Below are 22716 nucleotides of genomic sequence, written 5' to 3'. Positions count from 1 at the left end.
TTAAGCACAGTAATTAATTATAAGCCATTGAACAAAATAACCACTCACAAGTCCATATCAGTAATACACAGAGAAATAAATAGGAGAGAATTGATGGTCCCTTTTTGCATAAGAATGCAGAGAACCAACTAGTAGATGTAGAGACAGACTGGGAGTTGGCAAATAGTCACCTTGTTTCCATAATAGTAAAGATGGGATCAAACAAGAATCAGTAATAGATGCTAAATGTAGAGGGAAATTTTAAATGTGGAGCCAGATATTTGCATGGTTGTAACGTGACTCCCCCAGAGATTGCCCCTTAGTTGCAGTGGAGAACAAAAACAATTATAACAGTAAAAAATCGGCAACACCTTGACTGTTATTTTAATTTTTAAAATCAACATTACCAATGAGAGACAGATGGATATGATATGCCCTCAGATTTGATTCACAGAGAAGAACAGACTCTCTTATGCATTCTTTCTGCTGGAATGCATCATCTAAAACTAATCAGAAAACCTCAGACAATACCAAAATGAGGAATATTATATTAAAAAGAGGGCAAGGAGAATTTTATTAAAAAATTATCAGTGGCATGGAAAAACAAAGTAAGGCTCTGATATGATTTAGGTTAAGTGGGCTAGAGAGATATAATAATTAAATGCAATACTTCACCCTAGACTTGATTTGATATTGGGAGAGGTAAAAATGCTCTAAAGAATATTTTTGGTCAATAGATGAAGTTGGAATGTGGACATGTATCATTTTGAAGTATTATGTCAACATGAAATTTACTGAAGTTGAGAACGTTACTGTGGTTATAGAAGAGAATATTATTCTTAGAAATGAAAAATAAAAATATTTAGGACTAAAAGTCATGAGGTGCATCTTCCTTGAAATAATGATAGAGAAAGAGAGAAGGAAGGAGAGATAGAGAAAGGGAGAGAAATTAAACAAATGACAAATAAGGTAAAATGTTAGTAATAGCCAAATCTAGGTTAAGAATGTATGAAAGTTCTTTATACCATTTTTATTCTTGCTACTTTTGTGTAAAATTGAAGTTATTTTTAAATAAGAAGTTTACAGAAAAAACCATTCAGTATATATTAAGTTTTAAAAAATATAGTATAGTGTATTTATTTTGCTCTCTCACTTGTTCAAAAATGAATACAAACACTAAGACATACACTTATTAATATGCATGAAAGGGCCTGGAAAGGTACATGCAACAAGAAAATGTTATTGGCGTTTGCCTCTGGGTCAGCAACTGTCTATCTGGATGGGAGAGAGACCTGCTTTTCAACATACAACCCTTTTGCAGTGTTTGAATTAAAAAAAAAAAAAAAAAGAACGTGGGGTGCCTGACTGGCTTAATTGGTGGAGCACAGGACTCTTGATCTCAGGATCGTGAGTTCAAGCCCCACGTTGACTGTGGAACCTACTTGAAAAGAAAAGAAGAGGGAAAAAAAAAAAAAGAAAAAAAACACCTCATATGCATTTTTAAAATGAAAAAACAAGATAGCTTAATTTAATTCAGCCTAATCCATAATTGGTTTCTGTACATTGGTCTAGGTCCTAGAAATATAATGAAAAGTTGTATTTTGAATCACATGCCTTTGAATAGCTCATGTTCTACTTGGAGAGAGAAGGGTAAGATCTTTTAATCAATGAAGAAAGGCAAGAGAACTAAGATGTTATTATTAAAATAAAGTAAAGGGGTAAAATATAAAACTTTTGTTGTACATCAGAATCTCCCACAGATTTAACTGCACCTACACTGAAGGCTTTTTACTTTATTTTTCTCACTATATGAGGCTGAGTAACATTTTCCCACTACTTTCTGCATTAGGACATTCTAAGGATTAACAAGATCATTTAAATATGTTTTTAATTAATTGATTAATTCTTTTTTATATAATTTTTTTAATGTTTATTTATTGTTGAGAGACAGAGAGAGACAGAGCATGAGCAAGGAAGGGGCAGAGAGAGAGGGAGACACAGAATCCAAATTTGGCTCTGGGCTCTAAGTTGTTAGTACAGAGCCCAATTTGCAGCTCCAACCCACAGATTGCAAGATCATGACCTGAGCCGAAGTCTGACACTTAATGACTGAGCCAGCCAGGTGCCCCTTAATTTATTTATTCTTATTTATTCTTGAGAGAGGGTGTGGGGGGGGGGGTGGGAGGGAGATGGCAAGCACATGAGCGCTTGAGCAGGGGAGGGGTAGAGAGAGAGGGAGAGAGAGAATCCCAAGCAGGCTCCTCACTGACAGTGCTGGACCATGGGGCTCAAACCCATGAACCATGAGATCATGACCTGAGCCAAAACCAGGAGCTGGATGCTTAACCGACTGAGCCACCCAGGCGCCCCAAGGATTAATGAGATCATTTTTATGGAGATTCCTGAACTTCACTTGGAGAGAACAGAAGATTAGCACAAACATATAATATTAATTGTCCTTTGTAAAACATGTTTCTTTTAAACACACTCAAGTGCTCTAGGACAGGAAAGAAGGAAGGGAGGAGGGGAGGGAGGGAGGGAAGGAAGAATGGAGAAAGGAAGGAATAGGAAGGAAAAAAGGGATAAGCCTTCTTACATTCTTAAGATTTTTACCAGCTCTCTGAAATTTCTGTGTAATTTGGCATTTTACAGCAAATATAGTCATGTTCTTTTCTCCACAGGCTTCCATTAAGGCAAATTTTCATGTTATCAAAGCCACATTTATTGAGACATCCAGAAGGGGATAACTTTGGGACAATTACCTTGCAGTTATTCCACTGAGATCAAATCAAAGTTTTCTATGGGCTCTGACAACTCTTCTGGAACATGTCCAGTTTTAATAATGCAATTGCTGTGGAACATTTCCTAAAGGAAAAAGACAAGAACCTCAGCAGAATACCACTATATAAAAACAAAGTTAAAAGATTGTGTGCAGAAAGGAAGTTCAGGGTCAAGCTATAAGATTTCAAAAGCAATAAATTCTAAGTTTGAAGTTGAAACATGGGTCGTCCCAAGGCACTATATATTACTGTTTCTACCGAACAATTTTTAAATGTTATTCTGTAGCCTCAGAATCTCAGAATGCCAGGTGTGCCAGAAATGAACATTTTAGATTTTTAAAACTATGTTTGCATAATACTTTATCTTTTTTTCCCAAAGGCTTTCACATTTATTATCTCATTTGAAAGCCTTTGCTGCTTGTTGAATGACCTTTCCTTTAAATCACATCACCTCTCCAGTAACTTTTTCATTCATCTTGTGACTGAAAAGTACGCCATAATTGTAACCGTAAATAATTCTATGTTTTATTATTGTGCTGGATGGAATATTGATTATTGAGTATAAAGGCTTAACACTTTGAAGCTGACATACAGTACAAATTTAGAAATGCTACAAAGCTCTATCTGTGCCGCCCAGGTTTTCTGCCACGTTAGAGTCGCGTCTCTTCTACGACAGCCTTGTCACTGCTGACCCTGAGACCATGTCAGCTCAATTCATATAAACTCCTTAATGGTGTAGAGTGCACATGCCCACATTTGCATGCTGATACTTTTTTTGCATATTTTGGTAAATTTAAAGATTATGATAGAAAACATCAAATGCTGTTGTAAAATTAACAAGAAAACTATGAAAATGTATAATAAAATAGAACAAGGTACAATTCAATTCAGTTGAGTTCTTTCTTTTTAAAAAATTTCTTAATGTTTATTTATTTTGAGAGAGACAGAGAGAGAGAGAGAGAGAGAGAGCACACAGGGATGGGTCAGAGAGAGACACACACACAGAATCCAAAGCAGCCTCCAGGCTCCAGGCTGTCAGCACAGAGCCCGACATGGGTCTCAAACTCAAAAACAGTGCGATCATGACCTGAGCCAAAGTGGGATGCTTAATTGACTGAGCCATCCAGGCCCCCCTCACTTGAGTTTTCTCAATCGTGAATTCTTTACAAATAGCTCACAGCATCCTCTCTGTGTTCAGACTTTTTTATTACTTGACTATCCAGGGTACTAGCAGACAAGGAGCTTCACCAACTCTAATATTTAGAACTTGTAAAACCTCTGAATGGAAACTCTCTACTGGAAAAGAATAGCCATTAATACATTTTGAAATGACTTCCTAATTTTATCATGCATTCACATGGCTTTTAAAAAGTAAAGGGAAACAACTAAACTCCAACTCAGTGATATTATTATTGACTAAGTATTGATTTTGTACGAAACGGTAACTAAAAGCTACCAACACTTTTGCAAAATAATTCTACATATTCAAATGGCTCTGTATTTTAGGCTCACACATCCCTATTTTAGGCTCACTTATACAAAATGCCAAGCCCACGGGGTACAGAGGAAGAGAATAGTGAGCTATTATGAAGCTAACTTTGATTCATAAGAAATGAAAATCAAAAAGTACTAGCCATGGTCACCAAATAAAACATTGTTAAGAACCACTTAGGTATTGTAATCATGTGATGTTGTACATTAGGTTGGTCTTTTAAAATACGGAAGAAACAAATTCCTTGTCCTTCAGGTTTGCAACATAAAAATATTTATGACTAATTGTTATAGTTCATCTGATGACATCCTTTTTAATAGATAGATATCTTCTTTTCTATCTTCCTTAATGTCATATCTCCTGATTCATGTTTTCATGAAAACTTATTTTATTGTCAAGGAACTGTGAGTCTCAAAAAAACTTAAGGAAAATTGACTTTTTCTCCTAATATATAACCTCTGCACGATGTTACCTCTCCAACTTCATTTTCACAGAGGTATGAATAAATAAAAGTTAAAACTATTGTAGCAGTGGTTTTCATCTGCTTGTAATGTCTGATTAAAAGAAAAGGTTTAAGGGCGGGGCAAAGGGACACAGAGAAAGAGAGAGAGAGAGAGAGAGACTCTTACACAGGTTCCACACTTAGCAAGACCAACTTGATGCGGGGCTTGATCCCACTGCTGTGAGATCATGACCCGAAATTAAAAGTCTGCTGCTTAGCCAACTGAGCCAAACAAGTACCCCTAAAAGAAAATATTTTAATTGATATTCATCAAGTTGTACACATGAATGATTTTGCTTACCTTACTAGGCTAACATATTAAATAATGATTTTAATGTTATGATTATAACTAAGATCTATATGATGTTTACACTGTGCCAGTCACTGTGTTAAGCACTTCACAGGTACTTTTTTCTTAACTTCACAACAATCCTAAGAGTTGAAAATGATTTATTATCACAATTTTATTGAAAAGCAAACCTCGGATTAGTTAGGAGGGCCACATTGCTAGTGAGTGTCAGAAATAGTAAACAAACTAAAAGTTGCTTATGTATCTCTAGAACTTGTATCCACACTGGTTTATTAAATAAATTGACATCTTATTCACTTTGTATGTGTTTATATATATGTACGGTGTGTGTATATACGTATTTTCTAAATTCTTATCATGTTTATGTTAAACTATATATCCATACTCTACTTTCTCTCTGAATATATGTATATATATTTACATTTACATCTTTATATTTACATAAAGATATGTGTGTGTGTGTGTGTTTTATTTTTTAAAAGGCTAAGCTCATGGGACATGTATCATACTTACCTTGTTTAAGATAAAGCCTATTCCAAGTAGACAGACTTAGATAAGAATTTTTTTGAAAATGTCTGTAGCGATTATTTACTAGCATAATCACAGTGAATAACTCTGCTTCTTAGACTCATGGCTGCAGAATATTTTTGCTTATATTAAACTTACCACTTCCACTGCCTCCAGTTACCAACTTCTGTGTTCTTTCAAATTGAACTTGAGATGGTCCTTGAATCATTTAGTCAGTAAATCTACTTGCAATTAGACCATTTTAAGTGACCATATAAGAGCCTTTAGGCCCCTGTTCTGATCATGATACTCATACATTCATGCAGTAAAGAAGCATCTTATACATGCCATTGATTTCAGAACCTGAATGGTGGCAACTTTCTTGATCTTGGTTTTGTATTGGTCATGACGGTGACCCTTTGATATGTATTCCTACTTTCCTCATGATTAATTTCGGTTGTCTTTGTAATCACTTCTCTCTTGCCAAAGATTTACAAATGAAACAGGGCCCTATGAAGTATGAGTGGAAACCTGCTGAGATGAGAACAGGTGGTTGAGATTTCTTTTTCTGAAAATAGAGACACAGAAATGACGAAATCCCTTTTGTGGAAATCTACCGGTGTCTTGCCAACTTTAAATAGTCAGAGAGCCAAGCCAGTTAGCATAGCAGGGCCGAGTGCTGGAAATAACTCAAAGCTTTGAATCCAGGTCTTTCAACCAGTCCTGAAAACTCCCTCCCTCCAGACTGTTAGGTGAGACTTCATCTTTCATTATTTTCTTGTGTGTGCATCAGAAGCTTATTTATTTTCAGTGACTAGGATGCATATGTTTCTGTGATGTCCGTTCCACATCGACATTCACATTTTGAGTGATCATAAATTAGATCTTTCAGTCTGCTGCAAATACAGGTTAAATTTTTACCTAGAACTTGACATACTGTTATCTAAATCTAGGAGTGCATCTTAATATGCTCTGGCTTTCTTTTACATAGTCGTGACTCCAGTTTTGTGGTGGTTGCTGGCCTTTAATCCACATCACAAGTATTTATTGAACAGCAACTTTATTTCAGGCACCATGCTAAACTGTAAGAAAATTATTATTATTAAGACCCAGCACCAGCCTTCACTCTTAAGTGAAAGAGGCAAATAGTTACTTAGGAGTAGGTGTAAGGTACTGTGAAATTCACAGTAAGGCTGTTTTATAGCATTAAGGGAAGGTTTCCTAAAGAAGTGTTTTTTAGGCTTAGATTTAAAAAAACCAACTGAGTATAAGTTAGCCAAGTAAAATATGTGTCATTTCATATAGTACATGGAAGCACTCAGAAATAGGAGGGAACAACCCATGATGATCAATCTGCAGAAATGTCACTATGACAAAAGCATAGTTAGGTGACAGAGGCTGGGAGTAAGGGGAAGAGGGAAGGATGAAACTGGAGAAGTTTGCAGGAAGGAGAGGAAATATTCCAAAACAGACGTTGTAAAGCCTTAGTATGAAGTTTGTGTTGTCACCAGTAGGGTAAGGAAGTCACTGGAGAGTTTTTTGTTTTTTGTTTTTTGTTTTGTTTTTTTTTCACTAAAAGAGTGACATGAATATACTTATATTTTAGGGGGAAAATTCTCTTTTGACTTTCTGCTAATGGAATGGAAGTAGACAACTTTAGACAGAGATGTCAGTCAGGTGTATGTTGAGCTACTGAGGGAAGATGATGCATCCTGAACAAAGATTGTGGCAGCGGGAGGAAGAGAAGTAGATGAATTTGAGCAAGCAGAGGGAAACAAATATGTATTATTCACCTGTGTATACGGGCCCGAGTTGCCCTTGGAATCCTAAAGATATAAATAAACACGTGGAAATATACAAAATGTCTCAGCAATGTAAGAAGAGAATTTTTGTTTTTAAAGTAGGAAAGAACTAAGGGCAGATCTTTGAAAAACATCAACCTTTAGAAATGGTAGAAGGAAATAAAAAAAAAAAATCACCCAAATAAGTAGGAAATAAATTAAGAGAAAAGTAATATAATTGCAGCTGAGAGGAAAAGAAATCATGAAAGTGGAAGGAGGCAACAGCATCACATGTAGGCCCAGTTCACATGAGGGGAAACAACGGTGGAAAGCGTCCATCAGTTTGAGCAAAAATGAGGTCATCAGTGACCTTGGGAATAGCAGTTTCAGAGGAGCAGTGTGGGAAGAATACAAATTAGCGTGGGCTTAGGAATGAATTAGAGGTAAATTAGGGGAGACAAAACTTAAGCAACTAATGTGAAGGGAGAAAGGGAGGGCAGTAAGTAAAGGAGACAAGCTGTGTGGGCCAAGTGCTCTGCGCTGATGTATGAGTTGTCCAGAACTCTGACTGTACCCAAGAACTGTCAGCGCAAACTGGGACTTATGCTTCCGTATACTGTTTACCAGAAATGGATTGGTGCCTATTTTGCATTTAGAATGATACTTAAACCACAACAGCATGCTGACTCAGCAGAGTGATTCATACTTGATGGAGAGTCTCTCTCAAGTATGCATGCAAAATACAGTGCTCGGCATACCGTCATTCTTCAATAAGCATCCACATGACGTGGGTAAAGGACAGTCTCTATCAACCTTGGGTTGCCTATCACTTTGTGAAAATCAATTCAAATCCTTAGTTTTCTTTGCTTATAGTTTTGTTACCAAAATACTTGTCCTGTATCAGTGTAAGAGGAGGTGGTATCAATTTTGACTTGAAATAATTTAATTTAAATATATTATTTTCAGATATTTTTTAGAATTCATCTTTTGAGAAACGCATATACATATTTTTAATGAAAAAACTGAATCAGATGGGTTTCCAAAATGAATGGTAAGTATAAAATAAGAAACGTTCATCTTAGCCCCCTTCATGCCTTTTTATTGTTATTACTATTGCTATGACAATAACATAAATAATTTTGAATTCCAAAAAAAAATAATCATTATCATGTATCAAATGAAAGTAACATGCCCAGTTTCATATAAGAGCACTTAATTAAACAGGGCTCCTGGGTGGCTCAGTTGGATAAGCATCTGACTTTGGCTCAGGTCATGATCTCACAGTTCATGGTTCAAGCCCCACGTGGTCTCTGTGCTGAAACTCAGAGCCTGGATCCTGCTTCCAAGTCTGTGTATCCCTCTCTTTCTCTCTCTCTCTCTCTCACTCTCTCTCTCTCTCTCTCTCTCTCTCTGCCCCTCTCCTGCTCGTACTCTGTCTCTCTCTCAAAAATAAACATTAAACAATTTTTTTAAAAAGCATGTAATTAATCAATTAAAACATATGTATGATAAACCCATATAAGTTAGAAAATAATCACTAACTGTTGAAGCCATAATGAAATAAAAAGAACATAGCTGTGTTGTGTTTAACTATTTTGAAAGTAGAAATGCTACAATTATAAGTTACACATATACTTACTAGGATTTTATTTCATAAGGAAAACTTATGAAAGACTACATAACTTAAAAGCAATAAAATCAGTAGTTTTCATGAGTGATATTATTAGACAATCATATCATATGTATTTCGAAAGGGCATCCCCAATGATAATAAACAGAGCAAACTATAAAATAAATGAAATTGTATTCTTCAGCTTTGCTACTCTCAAGAACACTTAATTCACCCTTCTTTCTAGTGCTAGCAGAAAAACATTGTTCTGGAATTTAGCAACAAACCACCGAGGCCTTGCTGATATAATGGTGAAATCAACCAACTCAAAATGAGATTAAAAGTTCTGCTTTTTGAAATACTGCAAGACTGTCACCTATCAAAGGCTGCACTTTTGGAGTCCTTGTAATAAAGGTCTGGGGAGTAATCTATGTGCCATTCACATCCAAGTGCCTGCCAGCCCACAGTATTGGTTTTGCTTTGAATGTGTTGAGTACTAAGCACCTGGCTTGCTAAGCAACCAGATTTTTAGTTGCTTATGATAAAGCACTGAAACTTTATCATAGAAACTTAGCTTTTTGAAAATAGAATTGCATAATAGTGGCCTATAGAGGAAATTGTTCCCTACAAAATATCACTTTCTTTTCTAAAATATGTTTAGTTTACGTTGAGCAGCAAGGGCATTAGTCGTGTAAAAAATCCCAAGATTACACCACATATGTTACAATAGAGTAACTCTAGATCTAAAAATCTGTAACAGAAAAACCTACATTTCTTAGTTTCTACCTTTATTATTCAGTCCCTTCCCCACAACTAATACATTACAACTGTCTTTTCTATAGTTTATTAGAGCCATATCCATCATTTACTTTACAGGCAAGACCACCTATTGACTGCTGTATGGGATTAGGGTGAGTTTCTCCACGTGACATCAAATAACATCCCTTAGGGACCATTCATAGATGTTCTTTGTTAGTGAATGGTGACATCACTCCTCAAAATTCTCACTTCTTTTTTGTAAAATTCATGTACTCCTCTAATCCAGTTGTCAATGATTTGTTTTGCCTTCCTCCTTGACACACATAAACATGAACGTACATATTCACTAACTAAATACTAGATGGGCAGGTGGCCATTGTTTACTCGGTGTTTCTTTTCACTAGACTAAAATAGCATAGAGGTAGGAACTCTTCTAAACTTCGTACATATTTCACTTCATTCATCCATACCACAGCCTTCTGAGGTTGGTGTAATTTCCACAATGTTCATATAAAACAACCAAACAATAGAGAGGAAAATAAGTAGTCCAAGGTCAGTAGCCTCATCAGAGTTCAAACTAAGACACAATGGAGGGGTGCCTGGGTGGCTTAGTCGGTTGGGCAGCCAACTTCGGTTCAGGTCATGATCTCACGGTTCACGGGTTCGAGCCCCACATTGGGCTCTGTGCTGACAGCTAGCTCAGAGCCTGGAGCCTGTTTCAGATTCTGTGTCTCCCTCTCTCTCTCTGACCCTCCACTGCTCACACTGTCTCTCTCTTTCATAAAAAAAAAAAAAAACAGTTAAAAAACAAAAAGACACACTGGAGTCCGATGCTGTGTGCTAAATTCTCTGCTTTATTGCTCTTCTGTCCAAATTTCAGCCCAAGTGAAGTACTTGGTGATACATCTCAGGCTAATTTATTTCAGAAGAAATTTCTTGAACCCTTTTGTGAATTTTGTCTTAGTCAAGCACACACACATAAAGGATATTGAGCTAATACTGATTTATTAAATAAACATGTAGAATTTTTGACTTTAAAATTTTTCCACAAATATAGGCACCTGAGTCAGTTGGTTAAGCATCCTACATTTGATCTCCGCTCAGGTCATGTTCTCACAGTTCTTGAGTTCAAGCCCTGAGTCAGGCTCTGTGCCAACAGACCAGAACCTGCCTGGGATTCTCTCTCTCCCTCTCTTTTTGCCTCTCCCCTCACCTCTCTTTGTGTCTCTCAAAATAAATAAATAAACTAAAAAAATTTCCCCAAAGAGAAATAGAGAAGGGGGCCACCTTGCCAAACTTGGAAAATGAGCAAGTCACTTTAACTCTTTAAACTTCAATTTCCTAGCTTCTGATACTTGTCTTTGTTAGAAGATTGTTGTTAGAGATTAAATAAATCCAGTTGATGTGCACATTCATTGTCAACTATATTTCTAATAAATGCAAAATGCAAATGCAGAATATCACTATTATAATGTTACCAAAATAAAAATGAGAAGTCTGCAGTCTATATGAGTTAGGCAAACCTAATAGAATTTCAAATAAGATATATATAAATATTCTTTAAATCACTTCCCGCATGTTCAGAAGTCATATACATAGATTCTAAGGTGTTTTCAGTTCTACTTAGTAACATAAAGGTGTTATTTATTAGCATGTAAATTATGATGATTCTTATACATCATCATAATTTTTGATTTCAGAACTTTGATTTCAGAACTTTGATTTCAGAACTAGATTCTTTTTTGGTTAATTAAACATTCTGCTTCACAATGACCTGGTTCCCTTCTAAATGTTACATAGGTAATTAGAGAGGCAGAAGATTAGAATGGCAGGAAATAACCCAGCAGTTAGGCGCTCACATATAATAAAGCAAGAGTTTCATATATTTCCCCAAGTATATGAGAATAAACACATACACTCACACACACACACACACACACACACACACATCAAAATATTTTTAATGGATCTTGCCTACGGATAAGTTATCTTTAGCTTAAAAATTGCTTGGTGTCTAAAACCTTCTCTTTTAAACTATGTGGAAAATATTTCTGCCACTTCTTAAGCAAATAATTTGCTAAAGGGGATTTTTACAGAGTTTCTATTAGTGAGAAAAATCTGATTTATAATCTCTATAGATTTCTAACACATTATATCTGATTACCAGAACTATCAATGATTCTAAAACTTCAGGCATAAATTTTTGGACAGGATTTTATTTTAATTTGAGCAGGCTCTTCTACCCCTCAACTGTAGTAGACATCCATTAGTGTTCATGATTGTGTTGACCCTGAGAAAATTCAGTAAGGGAGGGGATGACCTGTTCATAATGTAATGGAAATTACTTTTCCCGCTTGGCACATAAATTAGGAAGAAAGTAAAAAAAATGGGAAGTGTTTGAAGTAGATAGTCATCTGTTAAAGGTCAACTATCCAGAGACATCTTTGGTACAACTCTGGGGAAAGATACTATTCAAAATCCTTTCCTTCATCCTGCAGACGGCAGAAGTAAAATTCCTTTTGTGTTGCTCAGATTCTTTTGTTTTGGAGTGTTCCTACATAAACGCATGAAAGTGCAATTTATTGTTGTATTTTCAATTCCTTTCCCTGATCGGAATAACAATATGTTGGCGTCTTTGGCTTCTTCTTTGTGACAAATTCTGATTTTCTACTCTACAATTAGATAACTTACACTGAACACATTCTGTTTTTTCCAAAGATATCTAGTTGAACTGAAATTCATGTACACATGCATTGTAATTTAAGTGCTAATAATACCTTTGAGGTGAAGGATGAATGAAATTGAAAAGGTCAAAACCTATTTGACTTCCTTTAAGTGTTTGATAGCTTGTTTACTTAAATTTATTCTACGTGAAATGCCAAGCCATTTGCCCTTTTCATGTAGATTGTAGGGCTCTTCATTAATATTTTTTTTCTGACATCATTCATCCTCACACATTAAACGTGGCCCAGTATATCTATGTGTTCATAAAAATTAAGAGATGCTTCCTACCTTCAAATAGTACACAGTCTAATGGATAGAAACAATCAGATAAAAACATGGAACAGCCACCATTTTTAGTGCCTTTTAAAGAAAGTCAACACACATATATAAGGAATGTATTAAATATCAGGTACTGTTCTAGGATCTGGACACACACCAATAATCCTTTCCCTCCTGGGGAGATTTTATCCTAATGCAGAGCAATTACACTGTTTTAGATTCTGGTCAATAAAATTCCTATGGGAATTTGCCAGGGTATGCATGGGCAGAGATGGAGGTAGCCGAACAGAAATATTCTCTCCTCTCTGCAAGAAGGACAACATTATGTGTTGTTTACAATGAAGACTTCTACACAATCCTATTCTGCTTCTTTAATGCCATGCTTGGCTACAAATTATACATACATGTATAATATATATGATACAATATATATGAATTACATATTGTGCTTACAAGTATAATACTGTTTTCTATTGTATAAGTCACATTCTCCTCCATCACTTGTACCATGAAGCTTCTCCTGGCTGCTCCTGTTAGAGGTCTATTCGCTCTTAAAAATTTAGTCCTTTGACAGAATTTTTTTATGATACCCATTTTGTGTTTAATCATGTACTTCCTTACACCATTGTTAAATTTCAAGCTACCTGCAGGAAAAAAGCTATGACTATGACTCTGGTGACTAGTAGTCATCATTCCATTATCTCTGGAACCCAGGTCATGACTCATGCTGATAAATATTTGCTGTCTCAAGCTGAAATACAACCTATCTAAATTAAGCATTGGAAAAAAGAACACACATAAGTCACAAATATATTCTCCATTCTTTGTCTCTAATTCCCAACTTGAAGTTCAGTGTCATTTCGAAAAAAAATAATAATGTTTATTTATTTTTGACACACAGAGAGAGAGAGAGAGACAGAGTGTGAGTAGAGGAGGGGCAGAGAGAGAGGGAGACACAGAATCCCAAAAATGCTCTAGGCTGAGCACAGAGCCCTATGTAGGGCTCGAACTCATGAACTGCAAGATCATGACCTGAGTGGAAGTAGGACGCTTAAACTTCTGAGCGATGCAGTCACCCCTTTTCAGTGTCATTTTGAATCACATGTGTTTGTGTCCACAAAAATATCTTAATGCTCCCCATATTCTCCCAATATATTAAATACAAAGCTATAGTTTCTAAGTTCTATAATTGAACTATTTTCCACAAAAGAAAAGAGAAAAAATAGATTAAAATATGTTATTTATTGTATTGATATCATGTTTTAAAATATTATTGCAATTCATCATCATTAAGAAATATGTATTTCTAAAGTCACCTATATTATATTTTCTGAAGATATGTACCTATATTATCATATAAGAAGGTACAAGTATAATTAATTATTCATTATTTATAATTTTATTATCCATTTGCTTTCCAATACATTTGGTCTTCTAGGTCGTTAATATTCAGGTAGCTCACGAATTTATAGATAATACCTTTTATAGTATATGAAGCAAAATTAGGAAAAGCATCAAGCTAATTATTTTCTCTTTCCAGTCTGCATATATTTCATGATCCCTCTAGACATAAGATGCCAGAGTTCACATTTTCTCAACAATGGCATTGATAATCCCTGATAACATTCACTAGCTGGTGAAGATTGGCTCCCTGAGGATTTAGTTAGTTGACAGACTCTGTTTGTTTAGTTTGACTTTGCTGATCTTAACAGTAATTAATTCTCCTTGCTGTGGTGAATATATAAGTATCGTAATGGTATACACCTAACTGTTCCTTGCTGACTAATTTTGTTTTAAATAGGAGTCTTACATACATAAACTAAAAATACATAAGTGTGCGTGTGTGTGTGTGTCTTATGATTTATGGATATATGAAATGTGTTTAAAAACACAAATCCTTATTCCTTCTGTTTCATCGAGGAAACTTGGGAAATAATACAGCATTCACTCTATTAGTGCAGACAAATCCTGTGAATGTGAGATCACTCTTATTTCAAACCCTTTTCCCACAATCGACTTTAAATGCTTCCTCTGATTAACTGAAAGCTCTAGAAATTCTCTTTGAGGGTTCAAAAGACTCTTCTTAGTTCAAGCCAAAGATTTTTATTCCACTGGTTTAAAGGAATATTTTCACAAAAAAAGCATTTATTGTATGCATTTTAAATTTGGTATAAAATTGATATAAAAAAACATCTTAAAATCATCTACACATAGAATGGCAGTGTGCTCAGATAAAATTTTGGTGTACTGATTTTTTTTTTTATCTTCCTGTTGTTTCTATTCACATGAGCTTCTCTTAGGAATATTTAATTGATTCCCTTTGGTTGTGTCCTCCTTTCCTATTAGATTCTTTTTCCTTGTCTGTTAGAAAGTCAGTAGACAGAAGGGATAGATGTGTATGTGCAGTTTCTGAAGAAAACTAGAGCTGTGTGGCTCAGATCAGGGACCATGTCTTATTCATCCTTTACATCACTAACATCCAACACAGTGCTTGATGCATAGTGTAGTTCAAAGAATATTTGTTGAAGTGAGCAAGCTGTACAAGGAGGTTTGGGGCAGGCACTACTAAAATATGTTATTGTACTTAAAGAGAGAGGCACATGGGGAATATTAGAGTCATGCGTCAAAAATTTGGAACATGAAGCTTTAGTCTACTATTAAGATGGGGAAAGATTCAGGCTCCTGTTTCTACCTATGCTACTACATTGTGGAATAGTAACTCCAAAATCTTTATTCTACTCTCCCTTTCCCCACCTTACACACAAAATAATGTCTCTGCATCAGAACAGAGAATCCTTTGTATCAGAAACCCCTGTCTTTGCATTGAATCCTCTCACGTATATATGCCAAAGCATTAAAATTATGAACATTACATTCAAATGCAGATGTGTAAAAGATGTTAATTATGTAACGTTAAGTAAAAACAATCAGGATAATATACCATGAGTACAGCTATATTTAACAAGGACCTAAATTTGAACATCTATTCTTACACATGTCAAAATACTGAAATCTGGTACATGATAATAGAACTGCCTACTTAACCTACCAAGAATCCATATACATGATGGGCTAAGTCATTTGAAATATCAGCTGCACTATCCTGAAGAAATTTGTGCCTGAGTCCAAATGAAAAGCTGATATTATAAAGCAGGAGTATTTATAAATTCCTCTACTGAGGCATTGGCAGGACATGCTGACATTTAGAAGAGCATAGCACTGTAGTGGTGACCAGGACATTACATCTCTACCTACGGTTAAGATTGGTGCTCATTGGAATATGAAATAGACACTCTCTGAGCTGTGAGAGGGAATTGTTCCTGGGAGAGGTGTATTTAAAGGACATCACAGCAGCATCTCAGCTTTATTAATGCCTGAGGCAGGCTTCAGAAGGTATCACAATTATAAGCCAATATTGGTCAGGAAGAAAATGGAAAAATAGAAGCCAAATAGAACAAGAAAACTCTTTTATAAATCCACTTGAGATATTTCCTGGGGAAAACAACACAAGATGGGAAGGAATTTGAGGAGACTAGAGGTTCTAAAATGAGTAGAGGATGACCCAGAGAAAGGCATTTTGATATATTATTGACAGTAGCATATAAGAAGAAACATGAACTCTATATATATTAAATATATATATTTAAATGCATGAGAAAACAAGGAAATTTGGAGTTAATTACCTCAAAACAATAACAATGTTTATTTGTAGAGCTTAATTTACATGATTTTTTTTTTTATTTTGCCAAGTTTTGTGCTGTGGTTAAATTGGTTTTCTCATTTAAAAAGAGCACTCTCGGGGCACCTGAGTGGTTCAGTCAGTTAAGAGTCCGACTTCGGCTCAGGTCATGGTCTTATGGTTTGTGGGTTCATGGGTTCAAGCCCCGCGTCGGGCTCTGTGCTGACAGCTAGCTCAGAGCCTGGAGTCTGCTTCAGATTCTGTGTCTCCCTCCCTCTCTGACCCTCCACTGCTCACGCTGTCTCTCTTTCTCAGAAATAAATAAAACATTAAAATTTTAAAAATAAAAATAAATAAAAAAGCGCACTCTCTTTTTAATACAAGCATGCAGTTTGTATTACATTTATTAAAGAAACCAGTGAAGGTAGTGAAAACTCCCTGGTCTTGATAATGTATACTCTGACCACTTCTGCATCTCATTTCTATTTGTCTCTCCATCCCATTATCCCCAATCTTAAAGAATGATTTTTGAGTGCACAATGACTTTGAAATTTTAAGTGTGAACATTTGGAACAGATTCAAGACACATAGTATAAATTCATTTTTTGGACTGATGGTAAAGAAATGACAACTCTCAGATAATCAAATTTCAGTCCATAAACTAAATATGCCATGGTTTCCAGTAAGAACATAGATTCTCTCTTAGATCCCTTTTTTGAACTCTTTACCCCATTTGCATATTTTTGACAACTCTATTTGATACTAAAAAATGGATTTTGTCTTAAATATTTTTACTGAATTTGATCCCTCTTATTTTAATTTAAAAAAATTTTAATGTTTAATTATTTTTTGAGAAAGAGAGACAGAGAGAGAGACAGAGGGAGAGAGACAGAGAGACAGAGAGAGAGAGAGAGAGAGCATGAGTAGGGTAAGGGCAGATAAAGGGAGACACAGAATGTGAAACAGGCACCAAGCTCCATGCTGTCAGCCCAGAGCCTGATGTGGGGCTGGACCTCACAAACTGCGAGAACATGACCTGAGCCGAAGTCCAATTATTACCCAACTGAACCATCCAGGCACACCACTCCTATTTTAATTTTTAAATGTAAGTTCTGATATAATTTGACTTGCTCTCAAATCCATGAAGTTAAGCAACTGACATTGCTCAGCAATGCCTGTCTGGGCAAAGTAATGTTGCAGGAGACTTAGTATGAGCATTTGAACCTTGTCATCAAGTGATCCAGAACATTTTCAGACATTTATGTTGTGTGCATGTCAGAGTATGGAGAGGAGAAGGGGAAGGATGGGGATTTAGGGAAATAGGTATTAAAGTGGTTACTTTTTGCCTAAAACACTTTACCATCAGGGTTGTGTTTATTTTCAGAAACAGAAAGTTCTCATCTGCCATCCTTGCCCCAGTTGAAGGAAAACTCAGTTTAACAAAAGAAAACAAGGTAAATTCAACATAGTTCCTAAGAAAGGACTATGAATTTCTTAATACTTCATTAGAATCCCAACACATGATACGATATCCAAGAATTGTTTTATTCTTAGTTTTATCCCCACCCCCTACCTCTTTAGGAGAACCAAACATCTTTCCTGCTCCTTGATCCCAAATAAATGTTAATTTAATAAGAATTTTGCAGTGTCAACTTCGCTATATACAGAGTTCTAAACTCTGGGACTACAGCAGCAAACAATACAAAAACTGCTATTCTGTTTTTTGCATTCTAGTCAAGATAGGTGGAAAGTAACAAATGAATAATTACATCACATGACAAGTACTAGAAATAAAATAAAGCAGGATTAGAGGAAAGTGGCTATTTTAGGTAGGATGTTAAATCAAGATCTCTCTGATTTGATGACTTTTGATCAGAAATGTGAAAGAAGTGATCCAAATATTTAGATAATAATATTCCAGGCACAAATAGCAAATGCCTAGAAGTAGCATGTGCTGAAATAGAAACAGGCCGTTGGGAATGTAGCGAAAAGAGCAAAAGCAAAGCCAGTAAATCAGGTAATAGATAATAGTAACATGAGCTAATGGTACAAACACAGGTGACTTGAAGTACTTGAACTTGAGATGTACGATGTAGATACAAGTTCTAGTTAAAGACTCAGTACTGGGCTGCTGCATTATTTGGAGGTTGAAAAATGAGGAAGAACCATAAAAGGATACTAAAAAGAGGAATTCATTGAGAGAGGAAGAAAAAGAAGAGGGTAAACACAAACAAACAAACAAAACAACAAACAAGGAAGTAGTGATCAAATGTATCAAAAGCTGAGGAGTTTATCAAGGACTGGGAGGGAAAAAAAGGTCATTAGATTTGGCAACCTGGAGGCAATTATTGGTCTTGACTAGAGAGTTTTCACTGGATTAACGGGAACAAAGCTTGTTTGGAAGGAGTTTAAAAAGAGTGGGAAAAGGGAAAGTGAAATAATGAATTTAGATCAGACTTTAGAGAAAGAGAGAGAGAGAGAGAGTGTAAATAGGAGCAGAGAAATGAAACACTAGTCAGAGTGGATTGTGGAGTTGAACAGGTTCTTTAAGAGGCGGGAGACGTTACCTAATATATATATTCTGATGAATGTTACAGTAGAGAGGGAAAAAGTCACCAATAACACTTGAGAAATGGGAGGAAGCCAATTGCAAAATAGATGCCCAGGAATATGTGTAAGGGGATGAAACCCAGATCATTACATAGAGGAGTTGGTCTTAGACACATGATCCCTACACTTTGACGGGGGAAAGACAGATATATGGTTGAGTATGTAAGGAGATTTTAGATTTGGGTTGAGTTGAATGGCAGTAATCTAAGTTTTCATATGATTTCTCCAATTTTCTTACTGAAATAAGGAAAAAGGATATCATCTGAGATTGATAAGAGAAAGGAAATGTTGGAGGCTTAAGGAGATACGGATATAAGTTTTACCAGAACTGAGTTATTTCCAAATGTTAGGAAGGAAGGAAAAAGAACAAAGGAGTAGACACAGAGGTACTCACTAGTAAATATAGATTCCCAGGAACCCCCTTCATATACTTTATTCCAACCATACAGAATTTTTTTTCTTATTATTCACATATGTCTCATGCCCAAAGTCTTTGAAAATTCTTTCATTCTGGTAAAAGAACTATGTAACTTTTCATTATTTTTTAGGCCTCAATTTATATTCCAGCAAGCCTTTCTTGTACAAATTCTAAACTTCTTCCTATCAGCATTCATGATATTATATTGTATCTACTTTTTTTTCCTTTCTGCCAACACAGTGTGTTTCTCACACAATGGTACCATATCTCCAGTAGCTATGGGGAAAATATTGCATATTAATATCATAGATTCATTATTAAACACAGGTGATTTTTTTTGTTTTGTTTTTTCCCACAAAAATTTAATTCAATGAGTACATACAAATTTGCATAGTAAATGTATATTTAGAATTATATGTTGTATTTGGAACCAGAAATTATTAAGCACTTTCATTTTATTTAAGTTTCATGTTAACATCTGCACAAAGGAGAATACTAGTTCAAAAATGCAAATCTCTACTGCACTACATAATAGATTTTTAAAAAATATGACTGAAACAAAAACAAACAAATAAACCAAAACAACTGAAAGGTAAGAAAGGAATAATAATGATTTAAAAAACCCTTAAAATCTTAAAAGTTCATTGTGAGTTCAATTATTTCTGAAGAGATTAAAATTAAGTATAATTCATCCCCTAGCTAGCAGAGATTTTTTTTTATAGTGCTCCATAATTAACTCAAACATGCTATTCAGACTTTGACTTTCATACAAATATAAAGGTATAATTTAGATGAATAGAAACAGGTTTGCAATAAAACAACGTGACAATAAGAGACTTTTTTATTTCATTCAATGTCAGGAGTATATAATGGAAAAATCTGTCACTTTTGATGGAGAACAGAGTGTAATTAAATTTAATCTTACTGCAGACCTTTGTCTTAATCTGATTTTCATTTAACCAAAGATCACCATTTAGTTTAAAAGCTTGTAAATTTTGTTTTCTTCTCTGCACAAAGGGATACTTTTAAAGTACCACACCTGATTTTTAAATATACTCTCAGTTTTATATGATCTGAATTATAGTTCTTCTTAAATTAGAGCTGATTCTCTTTTAAAAAAGAGAGATGTATTTCTGATTTCTTATTTTCCTTTCTCAGAGGGCTTATATTTCTTCTTTTTATACTGGGGATTATGCGTGTAAGATGTGTACTAGAATAGTGTTTCTTTGTGAACTCCTATTTCTGACTTATGCATTTTAAGGAAGTTGCATATAACAATTTCTTTCTAGAATTTATTTTTTTAAATGTTTTTTTTTTTTAATTTATTTCTGAGAGAGAGAGAGAGAGACAGCATGAGCAGGGGACGGTCAGATAGAGAAGGAGACACAGAATCTGAAAGAGACTCCAGGCTCTGAGCTAGTTGTCAGCACAGAGCCTGACACGGGCTTGAACCCGCGAATCATGAGATCATGACCTGAGTCAAAGTCGGCTGCCCAACTTACTGAGCCACCCAGACGCCCCTCATATAGCAATTTCTAATGAAACTAGTTCACTGCAAATACTGTTCTCAGGTGTGTATGTGCGTGTTTGTATATACTGTTGAACAAGATGGAGGATGCAAAGATACCCCATTTGTAATGAAAGAACCTTGCTTTTTTCATTATGATACAACCAGAGTAAGTTCCAGAAACTGATTTAAAACATAACCTAGATGGGGCGCCTGGGTGGCTTAGTCAGTTAAGCGTCCGACTTTCGCTTAGGTCATGATCTCACGGTTTGTGGGTTCGAGCCCCGCGTCGGGCTCTGTGCTGACTGCCAGCTCAGAGCCTGGAGACTGTTTCAGTCTGTGACTCCCTCTCTCTCTGACCCTCCTCTGCTCACGCTGTCTCTCTCTCTCTCTCTCCTAGAAATAAATAAAAAACATTAAAAAAAAAAACCATAACCTAGACATTAAGTCATACAAACACATACAAAATGCACAGCCTGTGGGAAAAGTCATGACAGTGATGATATCCATTTATCTATGGATTATTTTTAATTTGAAATATATAAAATATACACACATTGTGAGGAATCTTATAAGTTGTAGCATTTTTAGTAGAAAATAATCCCTACTCCATAACTCAAAATCTAGTGTCGAGTTTTTCCATGATTAGGAAATAGAGGTAAGTCATAAAGATACTTCTGTGTCATAGAATCTGAGACTAGAATCTATAAGAAACTGATATGATGTAATTTGACCTAACTTCAGAAGCAAATAACTAGGGTCAAATGAAAGAAATTTACATTTGTAATTCAGCAAATATTCATTGTGCATATAATATGTTGCAAGTTTTGTTCTTGATATAAGGAATAAAGCAATGGGTGAGACAGATAAGGCCCCTCCTTTCATAAAACTTAAAAGGCAGGTGGAGATAGGTTATAAATAAAAATCATAAGAAGACAAATATACTGAAGAAAATAAAATAGGATAATGTGCTAGAAACTGAGTAGCATAGGTGACCTAAATGAGGGTTGGAAGACATCTCTCATCATTTGATTTTAACAGAGAATAAGAGACATGATTGAGAAGATAAGGAATCTGCAGGGCATACAAGAGATGTAAAGGCACAGAAATGAAGAGTAAGCTTGGAGAGTGACAGAAACTGAAAAAGTCAGGATAACTGGATGATAGTAAGTAACTGGAAAAGTAGTTGGAGATAACATCACAGATTGGGGCCAAGAAAAGTGGTTGTAGAAACTGGGAGCCCATAAAAGAATGGATACTCTATGGAAATCAATAGCAACTTAATATGCAACATAACCTGATCCAGTTTTACGAAGATCATGTTGACCCCCAGGTGGGGAATAGATTGCATATGCACCTAATGGAAGCAGAAAGACTATGTACAGTAGTCTAGTAAAGGGATGCTGGGGATTTGACCTTGGACAGTCACATAGAATGGGAGAAAATTGAAATTTGCCCTAAAAGTTTTCTTTCCATATCTCCAATAATCTTATTGTTGTCATTTTCAAATTACTTTGTTGGGGCTCTCTCCTTCACTTTGGACTTTAGATTAGAGGGGCAAAACCCTGTTAAGCACATACCATACAAACCAAAATGATATGGAATGTATGAATATTGATACATATACTTTTTCAATAAAAAATCCTAGTGTTTCCATGCACTCTCAGATTGATATCTTAGTTTCTTTCAATTAGTCTGACTAGAGAACTATTAAATATAAACTCTTTTAATGGTTGCTCTTTTTAAGTTTGGAGATTAATTATATAACTGTTACATAGAG

The 22716-nt window shown here is 35.4% G+C and overlaps 1 long non-coding RNA gene across 1 annotated transcript in view; it reads left to right on the top strand.

Annotated features, from left to right (window-relative positions):
• Positions 1 to 22096, top strand: part of LOC120243387 — a 36533-nt gene extending 14437 nt beyond the window's left edge. The window contains exons 2-3 of the long non-coding RNA XR_005531301.1: positions 17786 to 17855; positions 21978 to 22096. This is a non-coding gene — a long non-coding RNA (uncharacterized LOC120243387). The remainder of the gene's footprint in view (positions 1 to 17785; positions 17856 to 21977) is intronic.
• Positions 22097 to 22716: the final 620 nt, after the last annotated feature.

This window comes from Hyaena hyaena, unplaced genomic scaffold (genome assembly GCF_003009895.1).
Source record: "Hyaena hyaena isolate Hyena2069 unplaced genomic scaffold, ASM300989v1 scaffold_340, whole genome shotgun sequence".
NCBI classification, from domain to species: Eukaryota; Metazoa; Chordata; class Mammalia; order Carnivora; family Hyaenidae; genus Hyaena; species Hyaena hyaena.
The sequence above is the reverse complement of the archived record's forward strand: the minus strand, read 5'-3'. Positions and strand labels throughout refer to the sequence as shown.